The sequence below is a fragment of the Elaeis guineensis genome, chromosome 8 (genome assembly GCF_000442705.2).
Source record: "Elaeis guineensis isolate ETL-2024a chromosome 8, EG11, whole genome shotgun sequence".
NCBI lineage: Eukaryota > Viridiplantae > Streptophyta > Magnoliopsida > Arecales > Arecaceae > Elaeis > Elaeis guineensis.
In genome coordinates this window covers 8694617-8716906 of record NC_026000.2, presented here as the reverse complement: position 1 = coordinate 8716906, position 22290 = coordinate 8694617, and the positions used below count along the sequence as shown (strand labels likewise).

Here is a 22290-nt window from a genome sequence, read left to right as displayed (position 1 = left end):
CGAATTTTAAACATAAACGGTTTAATTTGATAATCGGCCCGATCTTCTGATCGGGTCATCGGATTTGCGGTCCGATCGGCCGGGCCGGACCGGATTTAATAACAGTGCTTGTTAGGCCATCCGACCCGCTCGTACGTGCGTCACCGCAACGTGAAAAAGATGACGTTAGCGGTGACGCTGACAGCTTCCTCGTCTTGTGTCACTGCAGCGAGCCACTATAACAACCAAGCAGAATCCGACACGTCATGCGATCTTGGTTCCCCTCAAAAACTTGGTCCCGCTTCTCCCGTTGTCTTGAGAATTCACGTTTCCCTTTTTTTTTTTTTGGTAGAAATTATTTCCCTCTGTCTTGAACCCTCACTCCGCGGTTGCCATGGCGCGATAGGAGAGAAACCCGGGACGTCCTTCGCCCAATCGAAACCCTAGGCCCCAAGATCCCTTCGTCTCCCTTCTCCTCTCGCCAGCAAGCCTTCATCGTCGCAGATCGGGATCTCCGCCGCAGCGCGTGGATCCGTGAATCAAACGATTTCTCCACGAGAAAAAAGTCCTAATCATCTCTTCCACTTCGTGGCGCATCGATTCGTCCTTCCTTCCATGTAGAATTCGAAACAATCTTCTCCCTCCCAGTGATGGTGGTTTCCTGGTGATTCCTTATTTCTTCTTTTCTTTCACTTGTTTTATTGTCGATTTTTATTGTTTGTTGGAAATTATTTTGCTTTCTTTTCGGGAAAAGATTGTGGAATCCATCATATCTATGGTAAATGACAAATTCCTTACTTTCAATTTATAGCAATTTCGACTTCAAGATTCTAGCTCTGTTTGATCCTTCGTTTACTCTCAAATCTTTAGCCACTTGATCTCATGGATATAAACCAACTACCATAAAAATATTCCTTGTCATGTTATGTAGATTCATTTTAATGAGTAGATTTTTCGTGCCGTTGGAACTTGCTCAAATTATTTGCATATTTTCTGTCTGAACTTTTATCATCGAATGAAGAAAAGGATGTCTCTTGTGTTGTTGCACAGTTGGATAATAATATGTAAATTGCTTTGGTACTCTGGTTGATTCTTTCTTGCGTTATGTCTTTCTGTAGTTCCAAATGTCTGATGGATATCTTTCGACAAACTAGTTGTGAATTTTGTGCCTAATTGTATGAGCATGTTTGTATCAAGTGACGCTATCTTGTGACATCTGGGTGCTTTTGCACTCCCCAAGAATGAAATAATTCAGGCAATGTGCATTCATTTTGAATAAGTCTAATACCTTCATGAAGGTTTTAAGGATTAGATTGCCGAAGGACTTTGAAGGTGCCTGCAAGATAAGTATGATGTTGGGAAAAAAATTAGAATGAATGGTGTGAGTAGAATGTTGGGGAAGATTCCTGTTGAAGTTATAACAAGAAAGTAGCAGTTCCCAGCAAAGTGTTAGGAACTTGAGCATTGCAAGTTTTGTTTCTTTAAAAATTGATGGTGATGGGAAGAAATAGAACAATGACTTGGCAGTCTTGTCTAGATGGTTTAAAGCATCCAGGCCATAGTTACATGACCAATTTTTCTTGGTTAACTTGTGCATCATAGCACTAGAAGAGAAGAGTAACAAAGAGAGAAGAGTGAAAAAAGCATGCAGGTGCAAAAATTTTTGAGGCAAGTCAGCTTTGATGAGTATAATAATGCTATGTCTGTGAAACTTTGCACCATGAAGTTCTCATTCTTCCGAGACAAAACATATCTAAAAGTTGTAAGATGATGGGTTTCTTTTTCATTTATTGTTTTAAATGAAATGCAAACGCCAGGCCATGGTTAGATGACAATCCTTCCGGGTTGACCCATGAATCAATGTAGTAAAAGAGAAGAGTAGGTAAGAGAGAAGAGTAAAAAAGAGCATGTAGATGCAAAAATTTTTGAGGCAAGTCAGCTTTGATGAATGTAATGCAATGTCTGTGAAACTTGCAGCGTAAAGTTCTCATTCTTCTGAGATAAAACATACCTAAAAGTTGTAAGATGATGGGTTGCTTTTTCCTTTATAATTTCAAGCAAAACTAGTATCTATTGATAGGATCCTATCAATCATTTAGTCTATACAGTGAACTTATTATAGATAGAAAACATTGGCTCAAACCAGTTTGTGATTTAAAACTGGCATACAATGATATACTAGGTGAGAAGGTACATTCGTTCGGTTGGGAGATAATGAATTAGTGAAAGCCCTAGACTTCCTAATGATTCTAAGAACCATAGATTTTGATCCATTCAATGTGAAAATGCTTTTATGCTTAGTATTTGTTGTGAAGAGGACCAAGAAGCAGGGAGGCATCTTTTGAGACTTGGTCGGTGACTATTCTAAGTTTGGAGAGGAAAAAGGAAAGATGGTGTAAGGGCCTTATTCCATGTTAGAATGTTATGCAGTGATAAGGATCTTTAATCATAAAGACACGATTATAAAGATAGAATGCTGAAGTGATGCAACTAAGATTGAAAATTTGTGTATCGATTGTGAAAAAAGAAAAATTTAGGTGAAAAGGGTTAGATTTTGAGTCAATTCCTTGTATTATTTGTAAAATAAAAGGTAAAGGATCAGGGTAGGGGATGGGGTGCATCTATCTTAGTGGAGAAGAAAAGGATTGTGTGTTCTTGTTTGGTTCTTAGGTGGCATGACAAAAGCTACCTAGCGACACCACTTGATGATTTCCTCTTCGTTAACCTTCTAAAAATGTTGTATTATTTCTTAGTATAATGGATAGCTTGCTCCCATGGTGGATCTAAGAATCTGGAATCATGTAGATGCTTATTATTTCATAGTATAATGAATAGCTTGCTCTCCTTGTCTTTCTATGATTTGTTTATTTAACTTTTCATTATTGACTTGACTTTCATATAGATGCTTGTCACTCAGTCTGCAGCTGGAGAGATTTGTTGGGTAGGGATTAGGGTTTGGAAATTTACAATTCCAATGGGTGGCATCAAGGCTTAGGCTTAAGTAAGATTAGTGGTGGGATCAAGGGCTTTTGGCTTTTGGTAACTAAAAATAGAAGCCTTTTTGATTCAATTGGCCTTCCATAAATCATTGCAAAGAAAGTCCAAATGGCCAACATTTGGAGCAAAAATATGAAGTCTTAAATCTTAACACAATTGAGCATAGCTTATGGTGCCTATCGGACTAGGCGATGCTGTGGTATACATCATCATAGAGAAGGAAACAATAATGGGGCTATAGTTCAGGCCTCTAGGCTTGAGAAGTTGTACATAATGAGTATTCTTACGAATAAATTCTACTAAAGTTACCAGTTATTCATACTTCCTATAAAGATGCTTTCAACAAAACCATTGCAATCTCTTCAAAATTGGTGCGAGGTTGGAGGAGGATAAACCACCAAATCTTCACATCCATCTGATACTATCCTATGGACACCCAATCACAATTGTTTTTCATTTTGGAGGAGTAGAGGATGTTGTGAAGACTTATATCATACAAGCAAGGTTTTAAATTCCGTGGGACGGGGCTGTCACGATTTTTCTATTGAATAAGATGCGTCGCCGTCCCACCCTGTCCCGACACTGGGGACAGAGAATATCCCAAGGTGTCCCGATCGGGATGTTGGGATGTTAGCGGGACGGTATGTCCCAACACATAGGATGGTACACCATCCTAGTGGACATCCCGTTGGGACCTGAATCCCTGCATACAAGGAAGATGTCCAGTTCAAATAAAAAAAAAAAAAAAGTAGAGAGCATATGGCTCTTTACAAGTGAATTGTATATATAAAGGGTATGGAGGGAATGTAGTAAAGGTAAGAGAAATTGTAGCCTAGGTCCATGGGTAGGAAATGTTATTTTACCATCACAAGCTACATGATGAAAATATGCCAACAAATTGTAGATGTAGTGGTGGTGGATTAGCTTGATAATGGAAGTGATGTTGGAAAAGTTTTCATGGTCTCTACAGATACCGACACCTTTTTTAATTTAATGTTTCTTCAGTTTTGGCTTTCATGTTTGTGCTTGCTCCAACAAAGATTGATTTATTTCCTTTAAGGAAGGCAATGTTTTGTTAGGTGATGATTTAGCTTGTATGTATAAGTGTTTGTATAGAGGCAACCAAAATTAAGATGCTTCTAATGATGGTTTGTGTATTTCAAGTGCTAATATAACACCTGAGAGATGTGTATGAATCTGATTTCACTTGGCATGTTAGATTTGTGGATCCTAATTGACAATATGCACTGATTGAAAAGTGCAACAATTTATTTGGGTTATACAGAAACATAATTGTAGCTAATATTTCAATGTTTATTATAGCAAAAATGTGGTGCATAAAGTTGCATATATAAATGCTGTTGGATTTTCTACAGGTGCTAGTGTATGTGGATTTCAAAATTTTTCTAAATCCAAAACGCAATGAAAAAATTAAATTAAAATATTTTTAATCTAAGTATGCATTCATGAAAGCACCTATGGATCTAGTTCATATGCTGAAATTAACATAAATTAATTTTAGGAATAACAAAGGAAAGTCTGTAATCAATTCACATATCTCAATCGTTTTTTCTTTATTTCAAACATATAACTGGGGTTGAATCTGATTCAATCCCTGGATCTGGGCCTAAACAGGTTCTGAATCAGCACCACAAGCGTCCTGTCTCTACGGATATCCATAGTGCCGATTTGAATAGATTCTCTTGATTCCTGCTTGCTTGAACTAAAGGTCTGAATAGGCTTGAACCAAGCTTGGAGAGGCTTTTAATTTTGAATCATTTTGATCTTTCTTTTTTGATTCTTAAAGAAATCAAGAATTTTTCTTGATTCCTCAACTAATCAAGAAGAACAACAATCAAGAAGTAGTTGTAACTAACTCCCAATAAACTTGAGAGCAAAGAGAATAAGAACCAAACAAGTGGCGCCAACTAATTGACACCACTCTCTATGTGCGGCCAACCATCTTTTGGCTCCAAGAGAGGATGCCAAGAGAGAGAAGAGGCATAGGCTAGAAAGAGAAAGAGGAGGGGAGGCATGGGCTTAGTGAAGGGTGGCGGCAACAATGGGAGAGAGAGCTTATACGACAACTAAAGGATTAGAGTCCTTTATATAGACAACTTAAGGATGTCCTAATCAAATTAAGATCCCTCATTTTAATCATATTAGAATTTCTAGCTATAATATAATTGAATCAAATAAATGAGGCGCCACCCATTACTCACCCAAAATCACACCCTACTCTAGGTGTCCCATCATATGGGACCCAATTAGATGCACAAATCAGCCCACATGGTTCCATAAATTCTCTTCAAGGATTCTTAATAAATAAAATTAAGAAACTCTTTTTTGATTTAATTCAAGTCATAAATTAAATATCCAATCATTGGATCTTATTGAATTAAATTCAATTAGGTTCAAATTAAAAGTAGAAATTGATAAAAACTAATCATATAAGTAAACCAACCACAACAGAAATTGGATTCACCCAGGTGCTAGCAAGGTTAATATGAACCCAATAGGATTTCTCTAAATCCGTATTAATTGATGCTTCATAAGCTCAATTATAATCAATTCAGGTCTTCTCTTTTTATGTGTGACCCCATAAGTTCAATTCTGTCTGGTAGTGAGACATACTATGATCTCTATCATAGATATCCCTGAAATTTCTTTTAGTAAGTCGAAACAGTTTCACTCTAACTCGACAAGGATCATTGATTCAAAACGATCCTATTGAGCTCTCACAATCTACCAGTGACATCTAGCAATATGTAGTGGCAATCCAGCAGAACCGAAATAGAACCTCTAGGTATAGTTAATGTTTGATACAGTCTCTCTATTGTAAGTCCTGACTAGATGGCAGGTCATAGATAAATTGTCAAACCTCATCATCAGTCATATGATAAATCTAATAAGCTTAAGTCCAATAGTGATTACAAATGAAAATTCTTTTTCATTAATCACACTGCTATGACCATAGACTTGTGGACTCAGTTTTTCAAATCTCATAGGACTACTCTTCTCTATCAAGATCGATAAATCACATATAGATGCACACGTTGTTCACAACTCAACCAACTGAAGCCAACATCCACTACAAAAACTCATAATTGAGTTAATGTTTATATGTAGTCAAACTACAACAGTCTTACTATGAGCAACTGTGACATCGTAGGTCAAAAGATCAGTCACACAACTACAGCATCGAGATGATCACTGACGATTAAATAGAAATTCATGTGATCTCTCGTATGGTCATACTCAGTACTAGTTGTTCTCTAACAACTATCTACACTTTTCACTTAGTATCTCTACACTATAGATTAGAGACTTATCTATCTCGAAGGAAGTGAACCGTGTGTCTGTTTATCTGGATAAATCACCGTCCCCATGACTATCCTATAATCGAAAGCAATTTAGGAATCGATCATACATGCCTCTAATTCTCAATATTTGAGAATATGTATCATTAACATCAATTTCAAAGATGATTCAAGAACACAATGCTTGAATGAAAAAAAAAAACTTATCTTTTATTGATTGAATTAACTGTTTAAGTACAAATATGTGTTATAGAACAAAAATATGTCAGCCAATAATTGACTTTTAAGACATACATTTAACAATCTCTCACTTGGACTAAAGTCTATTGGCCATTAATCTAAACCTCATCTTCTCAAAATGAGCTTCATTTTGGGCTGGCTCAACTACTTAGTCAGCGGATCTGTCACGTTATTCGCGGAGTCTACTCTTCGCACTTCGATATATTTCTTCTCAAAGTAGTCGCGTATGATATGGAACCGACGTTCAATATACTTTGATTTTTGATGAGATCGAGGCTCCTTAGCAAGTGCTATGGCTTAATTGTTGTCGCAGTATAGTGGTATAGCATCCGATGTCATTACACCAAGTTCCGTGATAAATTTTTTGAATCAGAAGCCTTCTTTTGTAGCATCCGAAGCGGCGACATAAGTCTCTGTGGTCGAATCTGCGATGATGTTCTGCTTGAAATACTTTCAGTTGACTGCACCACCATTGCATACGAATACATATCCTGATGTAGACTTTCTATCAGGATTCGACATAAAGTCCGAATCTGTATATCCCTCAATCCGCAATTCAGGTGCTTTTTCAAAGATCAAGAACAGATCTTTAGTCCTTCGTAAGTACTTAAGGATATTCTTCACAGCTATCCAGTGCTCCTCGTCTAGATTTGACTGATATCTGCTCGTGACACTCACAATAAGGACAACATCAGATTGAGTACATAGCATGACGTACATGAGGCTCCCAATCGTCGAAGCATAAGGGATCCTACTCATATGCTCGATCTCCTCAAAAGTGCTAGGACACATCATCTTGGAGAGTCGAATACCATACCTAAGGGGTAGCAAACTTTTTTTGGAGTTTTTCATGCTGAATCACTTTAGCACCTTTTCTATGTACAGCTTTTGTGACAGGCAAAGCATCCTTCTAGATCTATCTCTATAGATCTTTATCTTAAGGATATACGATGCTTCTCTTAGATCTTTATGGAGAATTTCTTAGACAACCAAGTCTTGATTGAAGTCAGCATGGGAATATCATTCCCAATAAGGAAGATGTCATCGACATACAATACCAGGAAGACAAGTGCACTCCCGCTGACCCTTTTATAAACACAAGATTTCTCTTCATTTTTTATAAAACTAAATGATTTGATTGCATTATTGAAATGAAGATTCCACCTTCGAAAAGCCTGCTTTAGTCTATAGATGGATTTTTGCAGCTTGCAGACTCGGTGATCACCATCACCAGATATGAAATCCAGAGGCTGCTTCATATACATATCTTCCTCAAGATATCCATTTAGGAAAGCAGTTTTCACATCCTTCTGTCAGATTTCATAATCATAGTAAGCTGCAACAGCAAGCAATATGCGGATGAATTTCAGTATGACAACAGAAGAAAAGGTGTCATGATAGTCAATACCTTCGTGCTGACTATAACCCTTCGCCACTAATATTGCTTTCTAGGTCTCTATCTTACCATCGGCACATTTTTTTTTATAGATCCATTTACAACCAATCGAAATAATTTTCTCCGGTGGATCCACTAAGGTCCATACTTGGTTCAGATGCATTGAGTTACTTTCTGACTTCATTGCATCTAATCATTTTTTGGAATCGATGTCAGACATCGTCTCGTCAAAAGTACTAAGATCATCATCATGACCCCCATCTTCCATAAAGAATGCTTTTTCTATATTCTCTTTCAGTATACCCATGTATCTTTCAGGAGGATCGGAGATTCTACCTGATCTACGAGATGGAGATGGAACATTAACTATTGGCTCATCATGAATAGATTCCTGAGAATCTATAGCTCGTTGCTCTTCAGAGACTTTCTCATCGAGCTCAATTAGCCTTCCACTGCCACCATCTTGGATAAACTATTTTTCTAGAAATGTGGCATTACGACTCACAATCACATTATGGTCATGTGGAAAGTAAAAGTAGTATTTAATAAATTTCTTGAGATACCCCATAAATCGAGCTACAACTGATCTATCCTCTAACTTGTCAGCTTTCTATCTCTTGACATAGGCTGGACATCTCCAAGTCTTAAGATAACTCAGACTCGGCTTCTTACTATACCATGTCTCATATGGTGTGGTAGGAACAGACTGAGAAGGAACCGTATTTAAAATATGCATCGCGGTAAGGCATGTCTCCAAAAAAAATAAAGATAATTCAGTGAAGCTCATCATGGATCGGATCATATCCAATGGGATCATATTTCTCCTTTTGGATATCTCATTGAGTTGAGGTGTATCGGGAGGAGTCCATTGAGAGACTATGCCGTTCTCCTTAAGATATCTTAAAAATTCAGCACTCAAGTATACCCCTCGATCAGATCGTAGGACTTTGATGGATTTATCTGTTTGCTTCTCTACCTTTTGTCTGAATTCTCTGAACTTTTCAAAAGCTTCAGACTTGTGTTTCATGAGAAATACATATCTATATCATGACAGATCATCAGTAAAAATAATGAAGTAGCTATAACTACTCCTGGCCTGCACATCAAATAGGCCACATACATTAGTGTGTATCAGGACAAGTAACTCAGTAGTCTTTTTTCTTTATCCCACAAAGGGTAATCTGATCATTTTTCCTCGAAGATATGATTTACAGGCCGGAATCAACTTAAATTGAACTAAGTCAGGGATCCCATCCTTTTTCAGTCTGTTTATCCTGTTCTCTCCAATATAGCCAAGCCATGGTGCCACAAGTACTTATGGTTAAATTCATCTTTGGGTCTCTTTTGGCCTACGGCACTCACTAGCTCATTTAAGTTTATATTAGCATCAACATGAAAGTGATAAAGACTGTCAATCAAAAGATCAGATGCAACCAATTTATTTTATAAATAAATGAAATAAAAATCTTTATTAAATTGAAAAATAAATCCATCCTATGCTAGTACAAAGATCAAAATTAAATTTCAGCTAGCTACAGAAACAAAATAACAGTCTTTTAAATCTAATCTAAAGCTTGACAGTAATTGAAGAGGATAAGTTTCAATGGCTTCTACAGCAACTTTTGCTCCATTACCGATCTGAAGGGTCATGTTACCTTTTCTCAACCTCCTACTTCCTATTAGATCCTACATTGAAGTACATATATGAGTACTAAAATCAGAATCTAATATCCAACTAGAAGTAGAAGAAATCATTAGGTTAGATTCTATAATGAGCATACCTTCAGAAGGTTGATTACTCTTTTTCATCTTTAGGCTCTCTAGGTAAGACGAACAGTTTCTCTTCTAGTGGCCATCGGAGTTACAGTGGAAACACTTTTCTTTCTCCACAGCTTTCTTCAGTGTCCTTCTTGGATTTGCTCTCCTTCTTCTGCTTCTTTGGAAGTTTATTCTTTTTCTTTCCTTGAGACTTTCTCTTGAAAAGTGCCTACTCAGCAGCAAGAACAGAGCCCCTTGAATTTTTCAAGATACCCTTAGCAGTGACCAGCATATTGATCAATTCAGGTAAGTTGCAATCCAATTTATTCATATGGTAGTTCACGATAAACTGTTCAAACGAATTAATCAGAGATTGGAGGATCAAATCCACCTTTAACTCTACATATTTAGCTCGAGCTTCTCAAATTTTTTTAGGTCTTTGATCATAGTCATACAGTGATCGTGGACTGACTGTCTGTCGTGCATCTTCATATTGAACAACTGCTTTGATAATTCAAAGCACGCAGTCCGGTTCTACTCACTATACAACTCTTACAGGTGAGTGATCATGGCACGGGCAGTGGACGTGTGCTCATGCTGACTCTGTAACTCATTCGACATCGAAGCCAGCACATAGCACTTTATCCTTAGGTCATCATCTGTCCACTTATCCAGTGCAGCTCTTTGCTCTGCCATAGGATGAGCTGGTAAGGCTGGGGCATCCTGGTCAAGCACATACCCAATCATTTCTGATGTCAGGACTATTCTGAGATTTCTAAGCCAGTCCTTATAATTTATATCGGTCAGTCGGTTGGTTTCAAGGATGCAGACTAGTGGGTTAGAGGCCGACATTATTTATCTACGAAAATAGAGATTCTAGTTAGACATTTGTACTTAAAATTATATTTGTTCTAGGGGCTTTTAAATGCAAATAGACTCACTATTTTTTCAAATTTCGATACTCTCTGGATAAAAAAATAAAAATCTGATGCGACAAATGCAAGATTTCTAGTGGGTGTTGTCCAATGCCGTACACCTCATCTAACAGTTATTGGTGACATGCATACCGATGCGTAGGCAACTTTTTATCCAGATATTTTTCTAAGCATATTGTAGCGACTTGGTCTCTAAGTCATGAGAGCTCAGATAACGCATATTGCTTCACTTCTTAGTTAAGCCTGACCCACCGTTCACAAGCAAATGTGAAGCTATCATTGAGTCCCTCAGATAACACATTGGGTCCAACCCCATCTTCACCCTGGAGCAATTTTTTGCTAGTAGAATGGTTGCATGTTTTCGATGCAATTGAACTACTATAACCAGCCGAGAACAGTCAACGTCAGTAGCACGCCCGCACTTCTACAACGGTGAAAGACCATAAGGTTTAATATTAATTAGAGAGATTTAGGTTAGGTCTCATCTAATCAGTCATCATATGATCGATCTAATTGGCATGGGTTAAATCAAAATGCCTTAGCAACTAATGAATCCAATCATCCAATTGGCCAGATAATGAGACCGATGGAAGGGCACGCCATCAACTCACCGTAGACCATTATCTAGGTGAATAGCCTCCCAATTAAAAAATTACCGATTGAGACTTGTCTTAAACATTAAATGGCTTATTGATTTCAATTAATCAGCTTAGGTAAATCAGATTCAAGCCATAAAGTCGGATTAAGTCCTTAGATTGACACGATTCTATATATGGGGTTTAATCAAATCAATCTACAATACTTGTAGAATCATAAGCTCAATTGATCTAATTCAAATCAACACTTAACTCGATTTGATCAATAGCTAGATCGATTTTAACCCAATATGATCTAATTATAATCTAAGATGCAATTCATAGACCTAATGCAAAACTATCCATGTCCAATGATTCATGTACACATTAATTTCAGATCATTGAAATAGATTTCAGATCTAAATTAATTACATAAAAAGTAAGTTTTTGATTTTCGAAATACTTTCAGAACACGCATGCAATCATGTATCATATATATGAAAAATTTTAAATTTTTTAGAAATTAATTTCAGATCTAAATATACTATCATATATCGCATATACAAAAAATTTAGATCGTAAAAATTTAATTTCTAATCGATGCATGCTTTCATATATCACATATATGAATAAAAATCAGATCTAAAATACTTTTCAGATCTGAACATAAACTTATACATCTTATGTATAATCTAAAATCAAAATTTTAAAAATAATTTTTAAAATTTTTATATTACTTTCATGTATATGAATATGTAGCTCTGATATCACTGTTGGATTTTCTACTGATGCTGGTGCATGTGGATTTCAAAATTTTTCTAAATCCAAAATACAATAAAAAAATCAGATTAAAATATTTTTAATCTAAGCATACATTCATCATATGAAAGCATCTATGGATCTAGTTCATATACTGAAATTAACATAAACTGATTTAAGAATAACAAATGAAAGCTTGTAATCAATTTACATATCTGAATCGCTTTTTCTTTGCTTCAAACTTATAATTGGGGTTGAATTCGATTCAATTCCTGGATCTAAGCCTAAACAGATTCTAAATCAGCAGCACAAGCGTCCTGCCTCTACGGATATCCACAGGTTTGACCTGAATAGATCCTCTTGACTCCTACTTGCTTGAACCAAAAGTCTGAATAGGCTTGAACCAAGCCTGGAGAGATTTTTAATTTTGAACCCTTTTGATTTTTCTTTCTTGATTCTTAAAGAAATCAAAAACTTTTCTTGATTCCTTAACTAATCAAGAAGAACAATAATTAAGAAGTGGTTGTAACTAACTCCCAACAAATTTGAAAGCAAAGGAAACAAGAACCAAACAAGTGGTGCCAACTAATTGACACCACTCCCTATGTGCCGCCCACCCTCTTTTGGCTCCAAGGGAGGATGCCAAGAGAGAGAAGAGGCATGGGCTAGAGAGAGAAAGAGGAGGGGAGGCGTGGGCTCAGTGAAGGGTGGCGGCAACAATGGGAGAGAGAGCTTATGTCACAACTAAAGGACTAGGATCCTTTATATAGATAACTTAAGGATGTCCTAATCAAATTAAAATTCCTCATTTTAATCATATTAGAATTCTTAACCATAATATAACTGGACCAAATAAATGGGACGCACCCATTACTCACTCAAAACCACACCCTACTCTAGGCGTCCCATCATATGAGATCCAATTAGATGCACAAATCAGTCCATATGGTTCCATAAATTCTCATCAAGGGTTCTTATTAATAAATAAAATCAATTTTTTTTTTGATTTAATCCAAGTCATAAATTAAATATCCAACTATTGGATCTTATTGCATTAAATTCAATTAGGTTCAAATTAAAAGTAGAAATTGATAAAAACTTATCATATAAGTAAACCAACCACAAGAAAAATTGAGTTCACCCAGGTGCTAGTAGGTTAACATAAATCCAATAGGATTTCTCTAAATTCATATTAATTGGTGCTTTATAAGTCCAATTATAATCAATCCAGATCTTCTCCCTTTATATGTGATTCCATAGATTCAATTCTGTCTGGTAGTGAGACATATTATGATCTCTATCATAGATATCACTGAAACCCTTTTCAATAGGTCAAAACAGTTCCACTCTAACTCGACAAAGATCATTGATCCAAAACGATCTTATTGAGCTCTCACAATCTATTAGTGACATCTAGCAATATGTAGTGGCAATCCAGCAGAATCGAAATAGAACCTCTAGGTGTAGTTAATATATAATACAGTCCCTCTATCGTGAGTCTCGACTAGATGGCAGGTCATGGATAAATCATCAAACTTCATCATCAGTCATATGATAAATTCGATCAGTTTAAGTTCAATAGTGATTCCAAATGAAAACTCTTTTCTATCAATCACACTGTTATGGTCATAGACTTGTGGACTCAGCTTCTCAAATCTCATAGAATTACTCCTCTCTATCAAGATCGATAGATCCCATATAGATGCACATGCTGCTCGCACAACTCAACCAACTGAAGCCAATATCCACTAAAATTCATAATCGAGTTAATATTTATGTGTAGTTAAACTACAGCAATCTTACTATGAGTAACTGTGACACCGCATGTTAAAGGACCAGTCATACAACTACAGCATCGAGATGATCACTGACAATCAAATAGAATTTCATATGATCTCCCATATGGTCACGCTCAGTACTAGTTGTTCTCTAACAACTATCTGCACTTTTCGCTTAGTGTTTCTACATCATAGATTAGACACTCATCTATCTCGAAGAAAGCAAACCGTGTCGGTTTATCTGGATAAATCATCATTCCCATGACTATCCTATAATCGGAAGCAATTTAGGAATTGATCATACATGCCTCTAATTTTCAACATTTGAGAATATGTATCGTAACATCAATTTCAAGGACGATTCAAGAATACATTGCACTTGAATGAAAAAAAAAATTTATCCTTTATTAATTAAATCAACTGTTTAAGTACAAATATGTGTCATAGAACAAAAATGTGTCAGCCAACAATTGACTTCTAGGACATATATCTAATAGATGCCCCCTAATCACTATTTTCTGTTGAGAGGTGCAGAAGATGCTATCAAGACTCTTCTATTATATCATATAAGGAAGAAACCAGCTCAAGGAAGAGAGCAAGTGGTTATTTACAATTGAATTATATATGTAAGAGGTATCATGGGAACTTGGTAAAGGTAAGAGAATTGTGACCTAGGTCCATGGGTAGGAAAATGTAATTGTGCTACCACAAGCTGCATGAGGCAAATATATATCAACTAAAACTTTAGATGTAGCATGGTTTTAGCTTAATAATAAAAGTAATGTTGGAGATTTTCTGAGTCTCTTTGATAGATCTTCAATTTTGGCTTTCTTGTTTATGCTTGCTCCAATAGAGAGTAATTTATTCCCTTTGAGGAAGGAATTGTTTTGTTAGGTGATGATTTAGCTTGTATATGATCCACCAAGATCAATGTATCTAGTTTGGACCACTTTGGCCGCCTTGGATAATCTGGACAAGGTTAAAAAATAAAGATTCGACTTGAGTGGGTTGAAGAAAATTTTATCTTCTCCCCAATCGAATCAAGTCAGTATTAGAGCATTGCTCCTATCTTTGCAGAGACTAACTAGTGTATGGTCCTGATATTTGACTAGTACAAACAGATGGAAAAATAGCTTTCAAAGTTTCAATACTTCAAGTACATTAAAAGACAAAGGTAAGGATTGCTGCCTCTTCCATATTAATAGATGATGATGTGAAGAGGTACCTCACTCAATTAGAGAAGTAGATAGCACAACTCACTGAGCTTGTGTATCAGTTAATGTTTTCACGAGCTTTAGCATCTCCAGTTCCTATCATGAAACTATCTCCAATAACTAGCAATAAAAAGAAGGATCAATTCATGGTTACTCAAAATTCTTCCCTTTAATCTTTCAAAATTGAAGCTCAAATCGAGATCCTTATGTTTGATGGAGCTATTGATGTGAATAAATCGGACAATTGTTTGGACCATTTAAATAGCTATTTTATCATATACGACTAATACTAGTATCCAGAAAGTTGCTTGTGCCTATCTTAAGCTTTATAGCCATGCTCCTATCTAGTGGAACTCATTTTTAAGAAACAATGATGTGTATGATACGATATGAAGAAGAAGTTTCAAAATTTGATCAAAAAGTAATCTTATACTACTGGCCATGGAGATCAATGGACTGTATCTCTAGCAAAAATATGATCAGTTTGATCAGTCTTACACTACCAAATTTTTTGTAAGCGGACTATCTCTCCACAGTTCTTGTTGATGATCATGCGGTCTATATAAAATGTATGGGAGGTTTCCACGAGACTATTTGGAAGGAGTTAAAACTTTCAAAGTTCTAGACAACAGTGATGTCAGCATTAAGGTTATAGGGATCAAAGAGAAGAACAAACCAAGGGATGGCAAGAGGGCGATGAGTCAAAGACTTGAGGCAAAAGTGGCAGCAAATTGAGCCAAAAAGGTAAGTAGAGCAGGAAATAAGCCAACTCAATTTAGAAATGTGAAATTGATGGATATATGAAAGATAAGTACTCGAAGCTTTACAGAGTTGTAGCTTAAGGAAAAGAAGACAAAGGAGAATCCCAAGAAGAAAGAGAAAGCACTCATTGACATGATGGAGGTTTATGAGTTGGTTGAACCTGAGCAAGCAAACTCGACACTGAGCTTGATGGTAGGAAAGTTTGAGGCGGTGATGGTGACATATGTAGAGGAATGAGAGGAGCCTGTTCACTTGAAGATCTAGGTGTAATAGAGCATCATTGACCTTGGAAGCTGGAACAACATCTTTAGGACTCTGGTTCAGAAGCTGGGGCTGAGGACTACCACCCACATCCATGTTCCTACCCTCTCCACTTGTTCCAAAGGGGTGTTGAGTTAAAAACCACTGAGTAATGTACCTTCGAATTCACAACAACTGAGAGATACATTAACAAGTTAACATGTGAAGTAGTTCCCCTAGATGTATGTCGGGTCATCCTTGAGAGTCCTTATCTATAGGATTGGGATTGCAATCTGCTATAGGTGGCAGCAGAAGTACTGATTTGTAAAGGGCAGAAAGGAATTTATGATCAAACCTGCTTGGAAATGAGGCATTGATATTGTGACTGTTACACAAGCAAAGAGACTATTCAATAACTACAAAAAGTCATGTGTGCTGATGTTAAGAGGCTTGTCGTCTAGGAGAGACGATCTCTTTTTGGAGGCACTGAGTTTAATTGGAAGGCTGAGATTAATCGACTGTTGGAAATTTCACGAATCTGTTTCGGTAAGTGAAGGATTAGCCTTTTGGAAAAGCAATTGAGCAAATGATTCAGCTAGTTAGGGATGCATCTTTACCCAACTTGTCTCTGCCACAACACAGCTGTGGAGAGTACAGAGATCAACAGGTGGATCATCAAGCTCTTGGATCAAGTCTTGATCAAGCCTAGCAACGGTTCATGTGGGTTACCTGTAGCACTCGTGCAAAAGAAAGATGGTGGATGGCCGATGTGTAATGATCACCATACCAGGAATGAAATTACCATCAAGAATCAATATTCTCTACCTTGGGTTGGTGACTTATTGAACCATCCGACGCATGTCTACTATTACCAAGCTAGATATGAAATCTTGTTACTGTTAGGTTAGGGTTCATGTTGACACTTATAGAAAGCTTTCAAGATGAAGCAAGGCTTGTTTGAGTGGCTAGTGATATTATTCAGCTTATATAATGCTCCAGACATGTTCATGCAGCCAACAAATAATGTGCTACAACCTTTCATTGAAGACTTCATGGTTGGGTGTCTTGATCCCATCCTGATCTACAGCAATTAAAATGCCCTTTTGATACCTGCATACAACTGACAAATAATGTGTGATCATCTTTCGTTGAAGACTTCATGATTGGGTATCTTTATGACATCCTGATCTGTAGCAGTTGTTGAGAAGAATGCATCAAGTACATAGTGAAGGTCTTGGATTTTTAGAAAAACTAGTTAAAGTTAAACTTCAAGAAGTGCGAGATTGGGAAACAGTCTTTGGAGTATTCAGACTTTGTGATTGGTTGAGATGTAAGCTTTATATGTTTGCAAATTTATCAAGCAATTCTCGATAATGCCAACTTCTTGATGTAGTTTGACAAAGGCTAATCAAAAATTTGAATGGTCCATGAAGCATGAAGATACTCTTTTGCTTTTGAAGAGAGACCTATCATGCACTAGTCCTTACATTGCCAAATCTATAGAGATTGTTTGAGATTGAAGTCGATGCATTGAGTTATTCACCAAGAATCATCTTGTTCAAGGGGCATGGCTGAGTTATGCGGCCTGTGATAAGGAATTGTATTGTACTCTATTAGGTTGTGTTCTATACTTACTGGGCAAAGAGATCATCGTGCACACAAATTATAAGCTGCTTCAATTTCTTCATATAGTCCATGATGCTGCAAGCTTGACAAATGAAGTTGACATCTTATTATAGTGATTCAACATAGTGATGCAGTACAAGAAGAGGCATTGGCTAAGTCATTCTTTAGGTCTCCATTGCCAACTATTGCTAGTCTGTTCGTTGCTGTGCAGATTTGGTGACCCTACCATTAAAAGTAGATGGATCTTCTACATTTTTCTGAGTTGGAGAAATTGAAGAAAGATTAGTCAACTGTTTACTGTAGAGAGGAGCATGCTAATATGTCCTTGAGGCTGCTAATCAATACATTGAATTAGGAAGGCTCACACTATGAAAGTTGCAAGTCACTTCAATATGTAGAAGATTTTTAACCTGAGTTATGTTTATTGGTTCAAGATGTAGTATGACATGGCTCAATTTTTTAGCGGTTGTGTGCTACGTATATATCATAGCCCTCTAGTAAGTAGTTGGGATGTATATACCTTTGCCAGTTCCTAGTAAGATCTTGGAAGAGTGTTTTGATAGACTTTTGGGAGGATAATTAAAGATGAGATGCAGCCACAATTATTTATATGTTAGTTGATGAGTTCAGCAAGATGTTGTGCCTAATTCCTTGGGAAAAGACGATTATTAGAGTAGCAGCTGGTTTGTTCTTTTGGCATTTTGGAAAAAAAATTGGCTGCCCTCTTCTATTATTTCTTATTAAGGCAATCATTTTCTGAGGAATACTTGGTGATTTTTGTGGATGATGGTGGATGCTAGATCGAAGTAGAACATTGCCTTTCACTTATAGACAGATATATAGATAGAGGTTATAAATCGAACATTGATGCATCTTCTTCAAGTTTATAATTCCAAGAATGCAAAAACCAAGGATGAAAGTTTGTCTTATCTCTATTTTTTCTGTAATGGAGTTATCCATTGTGCTATCAAGAAGTCACCTTTTGAGGTCTACTTGGGATATCTACCCATAAAGCTCCTTCGATCTAGAGATCACAAATGATAACATTCAGCGAACATGAGGGTGACCAGGCATGGGCTCAAGGATTTGTGGAGAATATCAAAAAGGTACATCAGGAGGTTGAAGTATAGCTGTATAACTCAAAACAGTGATATAAGGATTACCATGACAAGCATCGAGTTAAGTACACCTTCAAGAGAGCTTGACTAGCTTCATCGAAGGAAAGAAGGATGGGAGGGCGAAGAAAATAACTGAAAGAAATTCGTATGAAATTGGGAAGATTGTCTTCCAGCTTGATCTACCACCTTATAGGGAAATATACTCAGTTATCAATGTTGAGAACCTGAAGCTATTCGAGCCTTCCAAGGGCAAGAACTCATATTACTAGTTGATGACAACCTATGGGTAGAGCTATATAGGCAGCTAATTGAGGATTGAATTGTCAAGAGAAAGCACATAAAAAATCAAGTCTTCTCGAATCAACCAAAAGAGTCAACTTTCTAGTAAGGCCCAAGTGATTTAGTCAAGAGATGGGGCGTAGGAGCTTTACCGGTTTCAATTTTAATTTAATAGGAGCTGAATTTTCTAAAGAGGGGGAGCTCTAATCCATCACTTTGGACCAATATTCACCATCTCAGTATCGGAACCTATACCGGCACCATCCTATTATATTGTCGGTTATGCCTAGTATGATATCCGATTCAGTGTACCGAGAGTCGGTATGCCCTCCATATGGTGTACCGATTCGGTACTGATACGGTTGAATATGCATTGGTATTAATCAACATGACAAACCTTGCTTTGGATGCTTGTAAATCTAAATAGAGTTTGGGAGTAAGATCTATCATATTCAAGACTAGTTCATCACTCAAAATTTTGAGGGCATGACTTTCACATACAATACCTGTTGAAGCATATTTTTTAAATATGGAATACTTTTTGAGATCTACAATATGGTGGCCAATAGATAGGCTTGCTAGACTTTGGATGATCATATTTAGATGTTGTTTAGATTTTTGAAATATTTAGTTAAAATCAATTTTATTAATTTTGAAAACTTTTGATTGAACGGCGTTGTCCAACCCAAAAAAGAAATTGGCAAAAAGATAAAAGACCAAGTTGGTGTAGAAGTCAAAACCTAGCTATATGAAGATTTTAGTTTTTTATGATTATTTTCACTAATTACTTACTATTTAGAAAAATTATGGTCTCTTTTAACCAGAAGAAGAATTCGAGCAGAATTTTGTAAGGGCATTTCTTGTTCGTATGAATAGAGGACATATGCAATAGTTTTATTCATATTTAATAAAAGTAACGATCTTAGAATCCTACTTTTTAAAATTTTTAAAATTTTAATTATTTTATTTTTAGATATTTGACTTAAATATGTTGAAGAAAATTTCTTCTCCCTGATTGGATCGGTAAGGTTGTTGGTATGGAGACAATCGAAATTAAGATATTTGCATAGTAAAGTTATTTGTCCTTCGAGCAGTGTTATTTTGCAAATGCATAAGAATTCGATTTCACTTTGTGTATTGGATTTTAAGGATTTTAATTGACAATCTGCATTGAGTGAAGTGCAACAATATACTCCAATTATGCAGAAACACAATTATAGTTAATATTTCAATGGCTTCTATTGCAAGCAGTGTTTAGAATGTGGTGCAAAAAGCCCACATATGTGGATGTACCCTTTTGCCGTGGTAAGATAAAACCATAAGTAATATGTTGTAAATGTAGTTACAGAAATGAATGTGTTGTGAACCCATGCTTCATGCTGCAATCTGTTTGAGGTAACTAAATTGGTTGGTTTATGTTTCAGTCAAATTGCCAAAAGAAAATTCCATGTCTTTTTCTCTCAATTATAGACTAGATGCGTCTATACGTTGAATGGCAATACTAACTTTATGGCATGCCGACAATAGATTTTACTTGTATGGAATTTTTTGGGCATTTCTAGGATAGTAAGCTGCTTTTTAGCATTTAACAGAAGGGAGTCATGCTGCAAAAATGTTCAACAATGAACCTGAAAATGGCTGCAGTAGGAGAATTTCTTTGTATCTCGTTAGAAGTCAATATGGAAGTAAGCTCTAACCAGTTGGCTACCTTCTTAGCATTTAGCAAGCGGTAGTCATACTGTAAAAATGTTCAATGCACTTGAAAATGGTTGTAGGAGGAGACAATTTCTTTGTATCTTGTTGTCAGTCAGTTTGGGAGTAAGGCTCTAACAAGTTTCAAATGCTTGCATTTGCAGTTTGATGCTTTCATAATTGAGGCAAATATATTGAGTTCATTGGGTCCATTTTCTTGATTGCTTTTTTGGCAGTCTAATGTGCAAGTTGGTCGTGCCACATTTTTTCTCTCAGCCAGGGTTATTCATCTTTTGATTCTAACTAAGAGGAAGTATCGCCAACATCAGGTGCCGATTGAACTTACTCATCTTAAACCTAGCTAGTAGAAACTCGTACAGCCTCGTTGCCCTCAGAAAAAAATGGGCGTTGAAAAGCCCGCATACTGTGATAGCACGTTCGTCAAAGCTGCGTGTCGTGGCCTACATTTCTGCATGGCCACATCACTTGCGTGCCGATGCTGCTTTTGTATGTTCACCGTATGGCCATAGCACTTCAAATATTTATTTTTGCAGACTCTGTTGGTTCTGTCGTTAGTTTTTCACTTTTTGTTTCTTTATTCCATAAATTATTTCTTTTTATTTTGAAAATTGGAAATATATTTAAAAGTCATAGATATTTTGCCTTTGAAAGAAGCTAATAAATATTTTATTCTTTTCTCCTCTTATTTTCGCATCAATAGACTATTTTCTTTTTTTTAAAAAAAAAATCTACCGCCGGATGTCGCTCTCTTTGCTGGTTAAGTTTTAAAAACTGTAAAGAACAAGTAGCAGGGCAACCAAATGAGCCTTGTTTCTCTTATGCACATATTTTTAATGATTAAAACAGAAGGCTTATTGATAATGACAGATGTACCGCGGAAACATCTAAGCGGATCGACTCTCTAAGGTGCCTTTTCATATGATCTAATTTTCTTTTCTTTTTTCAGTGAATGCGATCAAATTTTCTTCGTGACAATTTGAATAGGTGCGACACAAGTAGCTGACAAGTGAATGACCATAACAACATCTGCTCACGCACCTCCGCTAAATATCTCGACGCCGTACCACATCCTATGCACGAAAAATGAAGTCCGTATGGCTGCTCTGTCATAGCCATCCGGACGACAACATGATCGACCTTTTCAGGGTTGCAAAATTGGTCCCATGAGTGAGGAATTAAAGGGACAAAGGGTAACTGCAGATGATCTGCATCCTGATAAACGTGATGATATTTCAGTTTAAAAATTTTAGGAACAGTGGCTCCATGGCCCTCTTGATCCTATCCCCAAGCTTCTGCAGGAATTGATAAACATTTGTTTATGCATACCCTAGCTCTGATTGTATAAAGTTTGTCGGTCTTTCTAACATCCATTGAATGGTCAAATGTATTTATCCTCATAATGCGCAAAGTACTGTATAGAAACATCAACCTTACACATCAAAATGCTTTAGGAACATGATAAAGCAACCGAAAATAAAAGACTTCATCCTGCATCCCCAAATGCATGGGGCACGGGCTAGCCATTTAAGATTCTCAAAGGTCAGGAGAATCGGAGATTGCAAAAGGTCAATGAAAAGGACCAGAGTCTATAAACAACCGTC

At 36.6% G+C, this 22290-nt stretch overlaps 1 long non-coding RNA gene across 1 annotated transcript; it reads left to right on the top strand.

Moving 5' to 3' along the window:
• Window positions 1-284: 284 nt before the first annotated feature.
• LOC105050401 (uncharacterized) lies at window positions 285-22132 on the top strand. Its single transcript, XR_833031.4, has 2 exons — window positions 285-643; window positions 21636-22132. It is a non-coding gene; the product is annotated as an uncharacterized lncRNA (long non-coding RNA).
• The last annotated feature ends 158 nt before the right edge of the window (window positions 22133-22290 follow it).